We start from the raw sequence: 19869 nt of genomic DNA on the forward strand, positions 1-19869 counted from the left end.
CATTAGGAATGATAAATCTATATTAGACCCTCCCCTAGATCATTGGGCCGCACATAAGGCTCAAACCTGGGCTCAGTTTAGTAAATTGGCCATAACTTCCTCAATATTTATCGGAATTGGGCTTATAATATATCGTTGGAAAGCTCTTGTCAAGCCCCATCCAACTACACTACTATTGGACCCATATCATGGACCAACCAAACTGGATTGACTGTTTTCTTAAAATAAGTTTTCAAAAACAGAGAGAAGAGAAAAGAAATTAAAACTATCCGCAACACTAGACTTTCCACACTTTCACTTCATTCGATTATGATTCGACGCGAAAGGTACTCATCACTGGGTTTGGTTTTTGGGAGACACAAATGGGTGTCTACAATCTTCCACCTCAAGTGGAGGTGGTATTGGGTTTTGTACTTGACCTTGAGTTTGATTTTGTGTGGTCGAAGATCCATTTGGTGGTGCTTGGTAAACTCGCTCAGAACGAGTTAGATGATCTATTTTATTTGGGTTAGTTGTAGGACTCGTGAACCAACTTTCTTCTAGACGCTTTGAATGTGCCTCCATTTCAAGATGTTCCACGAGTTGTGCTTGATTCCATTGTTCATCCAAGGAGAGATTTGATAAGTCTTGTGACTTCCCCAAGAAATGATCCCAATCAAGCGCTCCATTTGTCTTACTTTGAAGACAAGATGGAGGTGGGACAGCGGCATACTTAGAGACATATAAGTCGTCGTCCCATAACCCACACACTTCATTATTTTCCCCTATGAGTGTTGTGGTTAGAGGTTTCCCTATAGGTGTGATATAGTCCAAAGGATTGAACGTATCATCCCATATGGTCCTCATCAATGTGAAATACCCCTAGTGGGGATACATTGTTGTTAGGTTTAGGCGTGGGAATTCTCCCATCGTCTTCTAGATCTTGTACTTTGTGTTTTAAGACATAGCAACGTTCGGTATCATGCCCAACGACCCTATGATAAGCACAATAAGCACTACAATCCATTGAGAGTACCTTTTTTCTGGTGGAGTGGGTGGTGTTGGCCCTGTTGGTGTAAGTAGACCTTTTTTGCTCAATTAATCTAATAATTCTTTATAGCTCACAGGAAATGGTGTAAATTTACTTTCTTTTGTCCATCTTCTTCGTGGATCATTATTGTTATTATATTGCGTGGAAATCGCAAATACATCAATAGAGGATGAAGTATTATCATTCCCCTTTTTGTAGTTAATCCTAGGTTGATGATGATAAGGTTTGTTTTCTTTTTCTTTAGCAAGATCATCTTCAATCCTATTAGCCACGGAATAGACCTTTTGAAAAGTGTAAACCAAGGTAACGTAGATGCTTGTTGTACTTTTCATGACAATTGTCAATGAACTTTTGTACTAACTCGAGTTCAGGTGGCCTTTGGGCAAGGTGAGCTGCCTTTTCTCGCCATCTACCATAGAAAAAAAGGAAACCTTTATCGTCGCCTTGCTTAAGCATTTGAAGTTCACGTAGAATCGATTTTAACTCTATGTTACTCTCATATTAGGTAATGAAAACCGAAACTACATCTTCCCATGTGTTTTGAATTTCGGATCTAGCCCATAGTACCACTCTCTCGCGGTTGGGTCTAGAGATAAAGGGAAAGTCAAAGCATAAAGCTTAGGATCAACTCCCTTTAATTCCATGGGGCCAGTAAAATACATTAAGTGGTTTTGTGGATTATTGGTCACCTTAAATATTGGCAAGTCTGTAGCAACGAACTTTTCCGGTAAAGCAAGTCCTGGGGGAGGAACAAACTTTTTCAGCGTCGAAGTACTTGTTCCCCATGGTAGAATGAAGAACAAGCTTCTCCAACGACGTTTCTTTGACGGATATTTGTTCCATCTTTTGCTGCAAGGCTAGAGTCTCGACATTTTTTTTTTCTGCCTTTTCAAGTTTCTTAATTCTTCTTTCCTTGGCCTCTTCAGCCTTTTCTTCTCTCAAGCGAGCAATCTATTCTTGGAGTTGCTCAATGGTTGACATTGTTGTTGGACTAGGACTAGTTATAGAGGGAAGGTGGTTTGAAAGGGGTGGATTGTTTGATGGTAAACGTAGAATGCGAGCGCTCGGGAGTCTTTGTTCCTAAGCTTGAAAACCGGTCCTAAAAGAAGTACAAAAGGATAAGTAAATCGATACGCTTGTTTTAGAAAAGAAGGAGAAAGAACGCAAAATATATTCGAATGGATAACATCACCTTTAAACAATTTCTAAATGAAGATATTGTTTGAACGAGCCAATTTGTTTTCGCAAAATGGCTTGTAACAGTAGGCGCGTGCAAGTGACTAAGATTCGCGCGGCTGGCGCGTGCACCCGGATCACTTGCGTTGGCTAGGGTCGCGCAACTCATTGAGTTGCGCGCGCCACCTATTTTTTTTATTTGAGCATTTTTTTTATATTTTCCATCATTTTTTCAATTTTTTTATGTTACCCTTCGAATATGACTTAAAATTACGAACAGAAAACTTCGTAATTGGGAACCTAAACCAAACTAAAAGAAAAAAAGAAAGCTATCCTAACACATCACATATAGTCACGTAATCACATAAGCATACCATAAGCCAAGATACACATAATGCCATTCTAAGGTCAAAGGCTTGGGTGTCAAGGGTATCATATCTTAAGAAACGATGCATAAATCAATCACTCAACGTGTTGACTCATGACATCGCTCTCTTAACATTTTGTTGACGATATGGGTGGGATGATTGTTATTGATTTCGGGATAGAAGCCTGGTGTTAGCAGCCCCTAGTCAATGAGCCAATCCCCAAAGGTTAAAATGTGCTATGATTATGCATGATGCAATGTTGCTTGTTTGGTTTTTACTTTTGTGCAAAAGGAAGATATTATGCGTTCAAGTCTCGCTCTCTAATTAGAGATTATCCAAGTTAATTCCCGTTACAATCCATAGGCAACCTAGTGTTGGAAACCTTGGACCATAACTAAGAACTAATGTTATAACCTCTAAGTCCCCATTGGAGTCTCCACTGTAAGGAGGGTGATCCCATCGTAGGGGGTCCTTCCTTAGATGCCCATGGCCATTTAAAATCCTAGGACTTTACACTTGTTAGGGTGTATTAGGATTTGAATTCCTGACTGTTTGGGGGACCTTGAATTAGAATTGATTCTATCATCACGCTTTTTGTAAGAAATGAGTAGGAGTCGCCAATGAGTTTTGGGAAAACCCGTAAACCTCGCTCATGCCTTTCTCCCATGTGGAGCTCATGGGATATTTAGCACAAATCATAAGTTTACCCATGCCCAAATTGGTCTAAATAAACCAAAAATGAGTTCGAGAGCGAGGGTACTAAAATAACATTCCCCTTAAAGGAGAATCGCTATTTTAGCCCTAGTGCGGCCTTTACTATCTCTTCCTTTTTTACAATTTTATCACAAAAAAATATATGCAACGTGATACCTAAAACTAAGTTAGTTGATTTTATTTACAAGCATTAATCACGTAGGAATTACATTGCAAAGTCTTTATTCTTTATTTAATTCAAATTCGTGAAAGAAGCAAAAGTAAACAAGATTCGCCTTGGCTTAGGTGATCAATCAATCCATTAATTGTTCAATTATAATCTTATTTAACACAAGATACTATGTGAAATTGATTAATTAAAGGAAAAATACACTTTAATGATCCCAACTATGGGCGATTTACCTACAATAATCCCAACTAACGTTTATTCTACAATAATCCCAACTATTAGGTCAGTTTTCCTCCAGCAGTCCCAAACCGGTCAACAAAAGTCAACAACCTATTATTGAAGGTTGTTTGACACGTGTCAGCGTGTGAGTGGTTCTAAAAAAATTAAATAAAAAAAACAAAAAAAAAAAAAACCAAAAAAAAATCCGGCAGCCACCATTCCAGCCCTTAACCACCACCTCCACCTCCTGCTGCAACCCTAAAACACCACCTTCTCCAGCCACCCACGCCGGAAATGACTCCCAAGACCAGCCGCACCCCCGAAACCGGCCAAAACACCTAAACTTGGCCGTGAAACCAACAGCAGCGGCCCTAAATCGCACCGCAAAACACTAGGGCCAACCCCCAACCCCTCGAAAAATGGCCATCCGTCTCCCCTAACCCTCAAAAACGACCCTCCTTCTTTCCCCAACCCTCGAATTCGCCCCCATGGGAAGTTTCAAGGGTGTAGGAAGGGAGGAGGAGTGGTTGATTTTTTTTTTTTTTTTTGAATTGATTTTCCGGCGAAGGGGTTGTAAGGGAGGAGAGTGGTTTTAGGGGGTTGGGGTTGATCGGGGGTGTGTGTTTCGAGGGTAGGGACGGCCGACCGGCCGTTTTCGGGAAGTTAGGGAGGTGGTCGGCCAGTTCCGATTGGATGTGGGTGGCTGGGAACGGCGGTGGTTGGCTGGGTTGGGCTGACATGATTCGATTTTTGTTTTTTTTTTTTATTTTTTAAATTTTTTTTAAATAAGCCAATCATGTGATGACATGTGGCATTTAAAAAAAAAAAAAGTTTACCCTCTCAGCAGGTAACCGGTTTTTGGGACTGCTGGAGGAAAACTGACCCAATAGTTGGGATTATTGTAGAATAAACATTAGTTGGGATTATTGTAGGTAAATCGTCCATAGTTGGGATTATTGAAGTGTATTTTTCCTTAATTAAATGTTCTTTTAAAGTGGTCAAACAACACTATTTTGTTGATTAAAGTTCTTTTAAACAAGAAAAGTAAATGTGATTTATCTAAGTACTCAGGAATTTACCACTTCTCTTTGCTAGATCTCTGTTTAAAACACTTATGGACTCCTTATTGTTCGGGAACCTCCACCGTAGTACAAATATTAAGATGGGTGAGTGTTTAGGACAAGAGGGTTTGGAAGCACAAGTTCACAAGAGTTTCTTCTAGGATTTTAGGTTAATTTCTGTGTTTAATAAGCCTCGTATTAAGCCCCTATTTATAGGGAATGGGTGCAATAAGGGTTTTAAGCATTTTGCTGCAGTAGGTGTCGCGCGCATCTGGATGATTTGCGCGCGTCATTCCAGCGCAAGTAATTTAGTTGCGCTGCTAAGGGCAGCGCAACTGAATGTCTTGCGCTCGGTTTTATGGTAAGATTTGATTCTATATTTTATAAAATTCCGAATCTTCTACGAGCGCATATCTAGAAGTTGCGTTGGGTGTTGTGCGCAATTGAATTAGTTGCGCGCGCTATACCAGCGCGACTTATTGAGATGCAGGTGAATTTTCCTGCGGCAGCTTTAATTTTAACCTAGGCGCTTCTAAATTCGTCATTATTGGGTCTCAATCATGGGCTTAAGCCTAATTATGTTCGGGTTTAGTTAATTGAACCTTGTTTTGTATTTGTTTTGGGTTAGGCTAGTCTTTTTGTGTCTTTGCGGTTTAGCCAGTCATCCATAAGCATTTTTCACTTCGATCCAACACGAAGATGGTTTTATTTATCGTCATTGCACTTCCTGTCGGGACAGGAGGCCAAAAGTAGATGTATACACATGCCATGGTTTTAAAAAAATTCTTTAAGTGTACTGTTAACATACTCGGTGCCATTATCACATTGAAAGGTCTTGATATTACGTTAAAATTGAATTTGTACTATCTTATGAAAAGATTGAAAAAGATGTTTGACCTGAGATTTCTTTGCAATAGGATAAGTCCATAAAAATTTGTTGTAGTCATCAAGAAATAATAGATAATAAAAATGGCTAGAAGAACTAGTAATAGGAGAAGTCCATAGATCACTATGAATAATATCAAAGGAAAAACTGTATGCGACAAAGAATCATAAAATGGTAATTTAATGTGCTTCCCTAGAGGACACGAAGAATAAAAGGAGTTACAAGCCTTATTACATTCAATCAAATTTTGACTATTTAGAGATCTAAGAACAACATCACTAGGGTGTCCTAGTCAATTATGCCAAAGATCAGATGAAATAGCACTGAAATTTGAATGTTGAACGGAAGATTTAGCTTGATTGTTGGAAAAGATTGGATAGAGGTCACTGATACTGTCACATCTCATTAGTTTGGCCCCCGTCTGTAAATCATTCACAGAAAACCCATAAGGATTAAATTAAATGGAAACTTTATTTTCAGTGGTGAATTTACGGACGGATATCAAGTTTTTAATTATTTTTGGGGCATGCAAAACATTGTTTAAGGTAAAGGGATGGTACGGGGATGGCAAAATAGCACTACCGCGACCAATAATTGGAACTAATAAATCACCACTACCAACAACAATGTTATGATTTTTAATGCTCGAATTAACATATGAAGAGAGAATACCTTAATCGGTCGTCATATGAGATGTTGCTCCGGTGTCCATATAGTAGTTGTTATTCGGCTGAGACAAATTAGCAAGCATGTGCATCGCGGCTTCAATTTCCGTTGGAGAAGGATTTGGAGCTGTGTTGATTGTAGTGTACGCTTGAGGCCTTTGACCCAATATTCCAGGCCTACTCGTGCGTGACCTAGCTAAGGGAATAAGAGGCCTAGCAGCCCAAGATTGAGAGGGATATGGGCAAGGTGGATTGGGCCACTGAGCAGCCCATGGTGCAAACGCCCAAGGATGAGTCTGCCAATTAAATGGAATGTGAGGCCCATTGAGAGCGGGTTGTTGTTGCAATCCAATAGGAGAATTTTGGCTTTTGCCAGAATTCTTAGAATTTGTCTTCTTTTGCTTATTATTTTTGGTGTTTAACCCGGAGGCATTTGAATTTCCATAGGAGTCCGATTGTTGCTGATTAGAGGTCGACACCAAGGCAGTAGGTGAATGAGACGTGGAACCACCCTCCTTAGCCAAACGATTTTTGATGGTTTGTTCGGTTAATTTGAGGCAAGATCGACAACTTTCAAAAGAGGGCAGGGGCTCTTGATTTTGAATGAATTCCATGAAGCTGGCATAAGCTTTTTGAAGACCGGCTATTATTTTGAGAATGAGACGGGTATTAGGTATCGGAGCATCAACATCCGTAAGACGATCAGCAAGGGATTTGATGTGATTGCAATAGTCGTCAATTGATGTAAATTTCTTGAAGTCAAGGTCAGCGAGTTCTTGTTCGAGATGAGAGGATCGTGATGCTTTGTTTTCTTGGAACATGGACTCAAGGCGAGTCCAAGCAATGTGAGCAGTGTCATCCTTAAGGAGAATGGCAGTGAGGAGATCAGAAGAGATGGAACCATAAATCCAGCTAAGGACCACGACATCTAATCATTTCCAAAAGGCAAGGTCTGCCTTCTTGGAGGCTTCATATGCAGCGAGTTCCGTAGCCTCCGAAGGAGGAACTATGTGATTGGTGAGATCGTGTACCCTACAAAGCACCTTAAAAAGGGCAGCCGAAGAGTGATATAAACCATGATTGGCATCCAAGGTAATCAGAAAGAGTGATTTGACGTTAGTAATGGTCAAAGAAGGGTGATATTTATTGGATTAAGCCATGGTAATGATGGGAAGAAGAAGAAGAAAAGAGGATGAAGGAAAGAAGTGGGCCGTTTGAGATGGAAAGGGAAAATTAAGGATCGAAAACCTTAATCTGATACCATGAAAGATTGTAATCGTTGCTTTGTTATTGATTATATTTGAGTATAAATATACAAATTACAAGAGATAATCTTGGCTACTGACTAGCTACAAATTAGGCTATAAACTAGGCTAGGAAATATACACTAACCAAATCAGTTATTTACAAAGTCAAACAAGAATATATTGCCATATATTCTAACAACTAGTATAATGCAAGCTTGGTTTCCCACTCCTTATTTCCTTAATACAACAAGAACATAGTCGAATATCGACGACCCTAGTATACATAACCCTTAAAACCCAAATTGAGGGTGAAGGTAGCATTTTTTTTTGCTTTTTCCTTATGAATATTGTAGTTCCGAAATTGCCGTTGCATCATGCTTTTTTTTTTTTTTTTTTTTTTTTTTTTTTTTTTTTTTTTTTGCTGATTTTCCTTATGAACAGTTTTTTGGCGCCTTTACCCTTGCCTTTTTTTTTTTTTTTTTTTTTGTTTTTGTTTCTGTTTAATTTTCTTTAATTACTTTCGATTTTGTTTTTCCTTTTTTTTTTCCTTACTTATGAAGGTTGCACTTGGAGCTGTGAATTGATGTGCTGCCAAACATGAGATTTTTTTTTTAAAAGTAGCTTATGTAATTAAAAAAATGTGGTCTTGGTGTTGTATTTTGATTATGATTATTTTGATTATTATTATTATGTTGCTTGATGCTTATTGTAGACACCTAAAAATGTCTCCCCAAAACCAAACCCGATGATAAATAACCTTTCACCGCCACTGTTGGTCAGGTTTAGTATTTAATCCCGAGAGTGCTTAAAAAATCGTATTTTATTAAATTTTTATTTTTGAAAGGTCTATGGATCAGTCTTGGTGTTTGGTAAAAGCATAGTTTTAATTTTAAACCCAAACCTTTTTATTTTATTATTTATTTTTGGCCCAAACATTTTATTTTATTATTTTAGCCCGAATAATAAAAGTCAGAAAAAACCTGAAATTATCAATCGGCACTTAAAAAGCCGAAAGAAATTAGGGTTAAAAATGAATTTAGACGGAATAATGGACTAGAACTGACCGTGTCACGGTACAGCCTGACCGTGTCACGGGAACCCTTCCCGTCTGATGGTGGGACTTCCCGTGACACGGGAAGTTCTGTGTCCTTTCCGCGTAAACCCTTAACGCGTTTTCCGTTCCGTTTTCTGGAAATTTCCCGTGTCACTCCAAAACTGACCGTGTCACGGGAATGTGTACTGTCTGACGGTACAGTCTGACCGTGTCATGGTACAGTCTGACCGTGTCACGGGATACTTTTTTAGGGTTTTTATCATTTTAGGGTTCCGTGTGCTCCCTCAGCACATTTCCCTATAGATACCCCCTCATTTCTGATGAACGGGGCAACTAGAATTCTATGATTCTTATTTTCTCTCTTCTATGCTATTAACCTAAACACTAGCCTACCCTTTTCACTTCAAAATTCCTTCTTCAAGCACTCAAAGGAGTCCATATTTTACTCGAGGTTCTATCCTTAAACCAAGGCGTGAAAGGTAGAATCGTTTGAGGGTTTGGCCCCAAAATCAACCTTATTTCATTTAATTTAATTTAGTTATTGTTTTATTTCCTTGAAGTTACTAACTCGTTTATTATTTTGTAGTTGCAAACAAACAGATTCAAAGTAAGGATCATTCTCTTTTTATTATTATTATTTTTCTAACGATTTTTATGTTGTTGGAATTGTGATTAAATCGGTTTTAAATATTAATGTTGATTTTACTTTATTGATCATCATATTGCATGTTTAAAGGGAATATGTAATTGAAAATCAAGACTAATAAGATAATTTGGACAACCGATTTAGGATCCTTTTAATCTTATTATTAATTGAAGTGATCACCAAATTTTTAGAATTATGTGTGCATTAATATTAAACCAATTTAGTTAAATAATAGTTTGGAGAGAATTGAATTATTGTTTGTATGCCTTTGAGATCACAGGAATGCTTTTCAATATAAGAATCGAGTAGAGGCCAATACGGGCGAATGTGACTCCATGACTCACTTCGTACTATCATCCCCGATCCTCCTTTCATGGTTCCGAACCATATGGAGTTAATAATCTCATGGATTATGAATGGGGTGTAACCTTCACGGGTCAATCGTTGTTGCCTATCGTTGTCCCTTATCGTGGTTGCCTTTTTATGATCCGTGAACGGTTTACAAGTTCCTAAAAAACTTGTTGGCGGCTCCCTACTTTATTTGTCCCTAATCGTAATGTCAATTCCCACTTCCTATGAGTGCCAAGCATATTCACACATGCTTTTAACGTAGGCGCACTTCGAGCAACGCCTACAATTTGGCGACTCCACTGGGGAGGATTCTTAATTATTTATCGATTTGAGTGATCGGTATTTAATTAAGATGAGTGGACGAGACTTGAAAGATTCTTGAAAAAATATTCCTGTGATTAATTTGGCATTTTTTGCATTTGCATAGACGTTTTAACGTCGCATTCGGGTCTGTCCCGTAGGAAAAATTGGATAACATGGTTGCGCGCAAAAGCAAACAGGGCACCAGTCAGATTTTTTGACTGCCGTGTCACGGTACAGTGTACCGTCTGACGGTACACTGTACCGTGACACGGGAACTTCTGTCGTGTCACGGCAGTCCTAAAATCTGAGCGGTGGTTTATTTTCTTTTCTCACAGTCGACTTCCTTCGATTTTTATGAAAAAACGTATGTGTTCTACATGCGTCTTAGCCCCGGGGGATTTAAGCTCTATCAACCCAAAAACGCTCATGGCAATAAGGGTTCATCTGAGTCATTAAATCCACCCAAACCATGGAGTCGAGTTCGATTTCATCACGAACTCGCGGAGCCGCCCGTTGGCATACACCCTCAAGGGAGGCTGCCTTGCTAACGCGTCCAAACTCTTAACCATGGTACCTGATAAGTGATATTTATGTCACTCGTAGGGGTAGTATTTAGGTTATTTTCGTGTCTATTTTTCCCTTATTTTCCTTTTATTCTCTTGTTTTCTCTTTAATAAAGTCTCCAGTTTATTTTGGTAATTTTGGTGTGTTTTAGTTTATTTTCTTATTTTATTAGTTTTAGTCTATTTTCCTATTTTATTTTACTTATTTCTATTTTATTTATTTTATTTTATTTGTCTTGGTTTTATTTTATTTCGTCCTTTATTTATTTTTATTTTATTTATTTCTATTTTATTTATTTTATTTTATGTCCCGATCCTCTCCTCGGTTTTCTTTGTGTGTAGGTTTGCAATCGTATTAAGGTTCAAAGCTCAAGTGTGTTCCGAGTTTCAAAGTCATATTCGCGTTCGGGTCCCAAGTTGAGTCAAATGCCAAACGAGCACAATTCACAAGCTTTCAATATCAAGCCCCTGCTGCTCTATTATCCTACACCACACCTTTCCTTATCCTACACCACACCAAAACGCCAAACCTCCCCTGCTCCCTCATTTCCCCTGCTGCCCAGCCACGCATCTCCCCTCACAATCCCTCACACTCCCCTGCTTCACCCCATCAACACCACCAACAACAGCAACAGCAGCAAACCCCCAGCATCTCCAACCACCACTCACTCCCTCACCACCTCACAACATCCGCAACAAACCCCTCAGCCACCATAAAGCCCCAGCAGCGTCGGCATCAACAACACCAAAACCGCACCACCTCTGCTTCCATTCGACCACCAGCAACCAGCAGTCACCACCGCAACTCACCGCAGCAAACCCATCTCAACCACATCCACCTAATTACAACAACAAGAACGCAAACAACATTACCCACCAATCAGAGAAGCCGCTTCAATCGAACCTCCGAATTTTCCCAAATCAGCAATTGCAGCTACCCAGGCCTCCGCGGGCGCGCAACCCTGTCAGAAGGCGCACACAATTGGGCTCCAAAGAACAGAATGATACAGTAGCATTTGCGCGACCTCTGCGCGATGTCTTCGCGGGCGCGCAAATGTGGGTTCAATCACGAACTTCTCACGTGATTTTTATGAAAATCGAAGGGCCACGATTTAATGCTAGATGATTGTAGTTGATGAACGGTGGTGATTGAGCAACCATGGCCGTTGATGATGGAGTATTGACGGTGGTGATTGCTTGGATGATGCGTGGTGATGAAGAGCAGCCACGAAGAAGATGGAGAAATTGAGTCTGATGTTTTGGGGGGAATTGTGGGTTTACTTTTATTTTTCTTTTTCTTTTTTTATGTTTATTTTTGTTTTCCTTTTTCCTTTTCTGATTTTCTTTTCTTCTTTATTTTCTTTTCTCTTTTTACTTCTTTTCTCTTTTATTTCCTTTTTATTTTCCTTTTCTTTATTTATTTGTTTTCTTTATTTATTTTTCTATTTTTCCTAGTTTTATGAAGTTAGTATAAATACCCATTTTTGGGGTAATTAGGACAATAATTATTATCCATTATTCTATTCTCTAATTTAGTTTTAGGAGAGCTTCTCTCTCTAGGTTTAGATTAGATTAGATTAGTTTAGAGAGAGAAAGTAAGGGTTTTTCCATTGATGAATTTGGATATTGAAGAAGGAGCTTGATTGAATCTTTGCAAATCTTCATCTTTAATTAATGAGCAATCTCTTACTCTCTTTCTCTATTTTTGTATTTAGTTTTATTTGCTTATTTTGATTTTCCTTCATTGCTTGTTGGTCATGTTAATTCTTGATTATTTGTTGATTAATCTTGTTATTATCATGATTAGTGAGTAATTTCCCCCATTGAGGGGATGGTTGTGGTGTAGTTGGATCTTGAGCATGTTCTAGGTTTAGAGTTGATTTATTTGTGATTAAAGTCTTTATATGCTTGATATTCTTTAATCTACTTGCAAAATGCATGTTGTTAGTTGATTAAAGGTGAAGCTTTGCTAACAAGGAACGGAAGTTGACTTAGTTAAGGTTCATTAGTATCGATTGTTATTTAATAGTACCTCCTAGTATATGGTTCTAATGTGGAAACATAGAGGCTATGTTAGGAGAAGCCAATTGACCCCGGAAGGCGGCTAGATTGGACCTTTTATTTCGATATTTGAGCATGTTTAGTTCATAATTAATTCAACTTCTATGCTTTTGTTTATGTTCAAGTGAATGCTACACCTAAACCATTTCCCTTAATGTTTTATCTCTAGTTTTAGTTTGTTTAGACCTTAGGTTTACCTTCCCTTATTCCGGACTAGCTTAATTGTTGATAGCATTTGGTAGTGTTTAATCGTTCTCTGTGGTTCGACCCCTATGCTTGCCTTATACTCGTATTAGGTTTGTTTAGGTGTATAAATTGTATTTGATCGAGAGATAGTCGTTTGACGACGCGATTATTCCCTTGTCAGTACCCTTTTGAAACCCAAAGCTTGACCAATAGTTGAACATAGATCTTGACTTTAGGTTGCGAACTTTTCTTACATCATCGTGCCTAAATGCTATGTGTTGTTTTGGTGCTAACCCTCATGTGTTTGCTCTTTTTGTTTAACCCATGACCGAGGGTTTTTATTCTCACATAGTAATTAGTACGGACTTAAAATCGATTAAAATCTGAAAAAATCACAAAACTGACCTGGAACTGCGCACCGTGTCACGGCATGTTCTGCCGTGTCACGGTGAACAGTGTCGTGACACGGGAAAGTCTACCGTCTGACGGTAGACTGCACCGTGTCACGACAGTTTGCACCGTGACACGGTGCCCAGGAAAGTGTCCTGTCAGTCTTGTTCTCGATTTTTGTGCGAATGTTGTGTCCAGTTTTGGGTCGTGTCTAGCTATACGGTCAAAACACGCGTCCATAACCTCACTTAATCACTCACATGTCGTGTTTACACACTTTTTTGCTTTAAGTCGTGCACGACTTTTTTGACCGTATTTTAGGGAAAGTCTTGTTTTTATGTCATTTCTTTTAAGTAAGTCGGATGGTATCCTCCCTTTAAAAATAAACAAGCAACGTTTCAAAATTTTTTTGCTGTGACACGGGAATTTATCCCGTCTGACGGGAGAAGTGTCCCGTGCCACGTCACCCCCTATAAAAATAAAAAAAAAAAATTTTGCCGTGACACGGGAATTTATCCCGTCTGACGGGAGAAGTGTCCCGTGCCACGTCACACCCTTTGAAAAAAAAAAAATAAAAATTTGCCGTGACACGGGAATTTATCCCGTCTGACGGGAGAATTGTCCCGTGCCACGTCACCCCCTATAAAAAAAATAAAAAAAAAAATTTGACGTGACACGGGAATTTATCCCGTCTGACGGGAGAAGTGTCCCGTGCCACGTCACACCCTTTGAAACAAAAAAAAAAAAAATTTGTCGTGACACGGGAATTTATCCCGTCTGACGGGAGAAGTGTCCCGTGCCACGTCACCCCCTATCAAAAAAAAAAAAACGTCAGTTTAGTCTTCCGTGTTAATTTGGTCCTCGCGTCAGTCATTTTGGTTATTGTTCACATGTCTAGCCATACGATCATACCACGAGTCTTATAACATCACTTGATCACTCACAATTCAAGTATAGTCCACACACTTTCTTTATGTTCCGACTCGAGTCGTGCACCAGGTCGTTTATGATCGTATATTAGGTTCATGCACCCTTTTTTCGTCATAATAAAAAAAAATGAGTGGAGTTTTCTCACCTGTTTTCAAATGTCTATTTTTTCCTTCCTTTCCTATCTTGAGCAATGAGTCAAACAATTAAGTGAATTGTTTTATTTCACAGTACTTGTTCAAGGAATAGAGATAGATCAATACGGTTCGAGCCATTACCGCAACAATCTCTCAGATCTAATAGGCGTTCAAAGAGAACTTTGTCATCTCCGTTACTCATCACCTTTCAATGGCCACTAAAGAAGACTTTGAGAACATCAACAAATCCATTGAGGCACTGTCTTCCATGATGCAAACCCTTACCACTAGGGTCACTACCATGGAACAAAATAAGGTCACTGTTTCCATCCTTGACAAACAGAAGGAACAAATGAGTAAGATTTCTGAGGATTTCACTTATGTGGAACGGCCTCCCACTCCTTTGGATGTGAAGGATAGACTCCCTGAAAAGTTCTCCACTGCTGATATTCCAAAGTTCAAGCCTATTGACAATCCAATATTCCATTTGAAGGCGTTCTCTGCAACCATGGCTCTTAAGGGATTGGACGTAACACTCTTCCCTACGGTGTTCCCTCTCTCCTTAGAACATGCTTGCCAACAATGGTTCTATTCCCTAGATACCAAGCGTACTGCGACTTGGCAAGATGTCACCGAAAGTTTCATGAATCGTTACAAGTGTAACATTCAAACTAAAACTTCTGAACGTGAACTCTCCATTCTCAAACAGAAAGAGAATGAAGGCTTCACCGCTTACCTGAACAGGTGGAGGGAAACAGCTTCACTCTTGGTAGATCCCCCCAAAGAAAGAGAGATGGTTCGCCTCTTTATTCAAAATCTGACTCATAAATATAGGGAACATCTCAAATTTCTTCCACTGAACACTTTCGAAGCTGTATACGACATCGGCATCAATATCAAGGATGAGCTAATAAAGACTGCTGGTAGTAACAATAATAACACTTGGAAAAACAAGAAGAACGACCATCCTTCTTCTTCGTCTTCTAAGCACGAAAATACTACCAACAATATAAGCCAAGTTGATCTCAATGAAGTGTTAGCTCTTACTCCATTGCCCAAGAAGAAAAGAACTTACACTCCTTTAGGAATGACTTATGATGCGGCCTTTGATCGCCTTTACAGTTAAGGCCTGATCACACCTATTGGGCCATTTCCAGAGCCAAAACCTGAAGAAAGGAGCGCCAAATGCAATCCCAATGCCCATTGCAAGTACCATCAAGGAAGGGACCACACTACGGAGCAATGTTGGAATTTGAAGGACGTCATTCAAGACTTGATGGATGCAAATAAACTTCCTGTCCCTCCAGGCGGCAAGAAGTAATGAATACAAGGCACACAGATCCTTCGTGCAAGATTTCATGCTTTTTTTTATTCTTTTGTTTCGACCCTCTCCCCCAATAAGTCTAGCATAGGTTCCCGTTATCCATGTGTCTATGTGTCACATTTCTTACATTCTTCATAAATGAGCATCTCTTTCTTACATTCGATCATGGGATTAGCAAAAAAAAAAATAAAAAAATAAAAAAAAAATAAAAATAAAAAAATGCCGAACTAAACACAAGGTACACCAATGATTTGAGGCACCTTTGCAACCCTGTCATTCCCCATTAACCACTCAATCACATATCCAGTTCTTCATTAACCACTTTGAGCCTCGTCTAACGTTTGGCCTTCATTTCTTCAACCCACATTCACTCAACCCTGGGATTTGAAGATGTGTAATTGTATAACATTCAAAAAGCAAGTAAAAAAAAAAAGTAGCAAAGCAAAAATAAAACAATGTCTAAAGGCAAGTGTTCCAATGTCTTTGATATGAACACGTCTCAAATTGCGTCTCTCATCGAGTGCTCGGTACCGTGCCTGAGAAACATGAATGCTAAGTGAGTGATGGACCGCATGATCTGAGATTGCCTACATTGATTCAAAAGAATGGAAAAAAAAAAGTTCAAAGCAAAAAAAATGTGTTGAAAATAAACTTGCAAAACTCGAAATTTTCAAAATTCACAATTACACATCTTGGGGACTTCTCTCGGGTCTTGAGCCTTTTACCTCTTTCTTCCTTAAACCATCAACTTAACCACATTACAACCCTTGAAAGACCTCTTTGAGGTGTACATACACTTGTGCAAAGTTCGGTTAGAGCTACGTTCGGCCTGATTCCTAACGGATACGTAGGCAACCTCACATCGAGGTGCGGCCACATTCATATTCATATCCATGCATGATCGAGTCAAAGAATATCCAATGCTTATCCCTACCAATTTAGAGCTAGACTTGGGGGCTTGAACCCAAATCACATTAGCTTACCCAGCCTGAAGAGTCATCATCTTTAACCCTTCTCACATCTCTTTCCATCGCTATAACCCTTGCAGCCAGCCTTAGTATCACATTCACACACTTCACTCACACATCCATATCCATATCAATCATCCTTCCCTTTAAGAGTCCTTTATCATGAAATCTTGTTTCAACACTGTGCATGCTTCATCATATTTAAAGACAACATTCAGTAGAAGAAACATTGTATACTTGCTTAGCTTCCTGACCTGAGCAATGTTCATTGTTTCGCATAATGTGCTAAGAAACATTTATATATCAATGATTTTTAATCATACAAAGCATATCGTGTTTAGCTCCTTGACCTAAGCAACGTTCATTATGCAATAATCCCTATACGTGCTTAGCTTCCAGACCTAAGTGACGTTCAAAATCGCTTCTTTACACCATATATGATGCTTAGCTCCATGACTTAAGTTCATTCATCTATCGTGTCACATGATGTAATTGTCCTTAGCCTCCTGGCCTAAGAACATGCATCATGCATACATCATTTTCAGGACAAACAATTCAATCCATACGAATCATTTCGTAGAAGAAACATGGTATACTTGCTTAGCTTCCTGACCTGAGCAATGTTCATTGTTTCGCATAATGTGCTAAGAAACATTTATATATCAATGATTTTTAATCATACAAAGCATATCGTGCTTAGCTCCTTGACCTAAGCAACGTTCATTATGCAATAATCACTATACGTGCTTAGCTTCCAGACCTAAGTGACGTTCAAAATCGCTTCTTTACACCATATATGATGCTTAGCTCCATGACTTAAGTTCATTCATCTATCGTGTCACATGATGTAATTGTCCTTAGCCTCCTGGCCTAAGAACATGCATCATGCATACATTATTTTCAGGACAAACAATTCAATTCATACGAATCATTTCGTCTTGCTTAAGGAGGAAGTTCAAAACTTCTCTCCCTTTTCATTATTTTATTTTGGGGAAGTTCAAAAAAAAATTTCCAAGTTTTCATCGAAGGAAGTTCGAAAATAAAAGTTCAGTTTTCACATCTTTCTTTTTCGGGAGAAAGTCGGTACCCTTCACTCATGACAAAAATTGACGGAAAATTTTTGCTTTTGCATCTTCGTTTGCTTGTGTCTGCACACACACATATACACACATACACACACACACACTCACAAGTCATACATATGTCATGTCACATCAAGTCAAACTTGGTCAAGTTAGTGGTCAAGTCAATCACAGTATATACGAGTCCATTGGCAAATTTATTTTTGCAGGTCTTATCTACAGCCCACGTCCAGGGACAAACGGACCATCTACAGCCCACGTCTGGGGACAAACGGACCATCTACAGCCCACGTCCGGGGACAAGCGGACCATCTACAGCCTATGTCCGGGGACAAGCGGACCACCATCATTTCATGACGCAAGGTTCTCGATACACAGAGACTTGCAATCTCATCATCTTTCGACTTTCCTCAAGCATGGAAAGTATTATCCGGTGGATTTTTCTTCAAGTATAGAAAACCGCCAAATCGGCTTTCCTCAAGCATGGAAGGCATTATCGGTGGAATTCTTCAAGCATAGAATGACACCATATTCATCAGTCGGCTTTCCTCAGGCTTGGAAAGCGTTATCAGTGGATTTTTCTTCAAGTATAGAAAACCGCCAAGTCGGCTTTCCTCAGGCTTGGAAAGCGTTATCGGTGGATTTTTCTTCAAGTATAGAAAACCGCCAAGTCGGCTTTCCTCAGGCTTGGAAAGCGTTATCGGTGGATTTTTCTTCAAGTATAGAAAACCGCCAAGTCGGCTTTCCTCAAGCATGGAAAGCATCATCAGTGGATTTTTCTTCAAGTATAGAAAACCACAAAATTCCTTTGTCGGCTTTCCTCAAGCATGGAAGGCATTATCGGTGGAATTCTTCAAGCATAGAATGACACCAAATTCGTTCGTCGACTTTCCTCATGCATGGAAGGTATTGTCCGGTAGTTTTCTTCAGGCTTAGAAAACTGCCAAACTCTTCAGTCGGCTTTCCTCAAGCATGGAAAGCGTTTCAATCAATGTCACTCGGTGGATTCTTTCAAGCTTAGGAAGCTGCCAAATTCGTTTATCACCGACACACTGGTGCCAGATACGTATTCTATCCCTTTACTCTTTTATCTGTAGAACTAACATTTTTCTGCAGGTATCGGCGTATACAGAGTGATTTAGGATCGCAGAACGTCTTAAATCATTCTCCGTCCCTATCGACTACTTTGACTATCGTTTTTGAAACTGACGTTTCTACAAACTCAGTCAAAGTGGGGGCTTCTGTAGACACCTAAAAATGTCTCCCCAAAACCAAACCCGATGATAAATAACCTTTCACCGCCACTGTTGGTCAGGTTTAGTATTTAATCCCGAGAGTGCTTAAAAAATCGTATTTTATTAAATTTTTATTTTTGAAAGGTCTATGGATCAGTCTTAGTGTTTGGTAAAAGCATAGTTTCAATTTTAAACCCAAACCTTTTTATTTTATTATTTATTTTTGGCCCAAACATTTTATTTTATTATTTTAGCCCGAATAATAAAAGTCAGAAAAAAGCCCGAAATTATCAATCGGCACTTAAAAAGCCGAAAGAAATTAGGGTTAAAAATGAATTTAGACGGAAAAATGGACTAGAACTGACCGTGTCACGGTACAGCCTGACCGTGTCACGGGAACCCTTCCCGTCTGACGGTGGGACTTCCCGTGACACGGGAGGTCTGCCGTGACACGGGAAGTTCCGTGTCCTTTCCGCGTAAACCCTTAACGCGTTTTCCGTTCCGTTTTCTGGAAATTTCCCGCGTCACTCCAAAACTGACCGTGTCACGGGAATGTGTACCGTCTGACGGTACAGTCTGACCGTGTCACGGTACAGTCTGACCGTGTAACGGGATACTTTTTTAGGGTTTTTATCATTTTAGGGTTCCGTGTGCTCCCTCAGCACATTTCCCTATAAATACCCCCTCATTTCTGATGAACGGGGCAACCAGAATTCTATGATTCTTATTTTCTCTCTTCTATGCTATTAACCTAAACACTAGCCTACCCTTTTCACTTCAAAATTCCTTCTTCAAGCACTCAAAGGAGTCCATATTTTACTCGAGGTTCTATCCTTAAACCAAGGCGTGAAAGGTAGAATCGTTTGAGGGTTTGGCCCCAAAATCAACCTTATTTCATTTAATTTAATTTAGTTATTGTTTTATTTCCTTGAAGTTACTAACTCGTTTATTATTTTTTAGTTGCAAACAAACAGATTCAAAGTAAGGATCATTCTCTTTTTATTATTATTATTTTTCTAACGATTTTTATGTTGTTGGAATTGTGATTAAATTGGTTTTAAATATTAATGTTTATTTTACTTTATTGATCATCATATTGCATGTTTA

Source organism: Chenopodium album, chromosome 1, assembly GCF_948465745.1.
Source record: "Chenopodium album chromosome 1, dcCheAlbu1.1, whole genome shotgun sequence".
Taxonomy (NCBI): Eukaryota; Viridiplantae; Streptophyta; class Magnoliopsida; order Caryophyllales; family Amaranthaceae; genus Chenopodium; species Chenopodium album.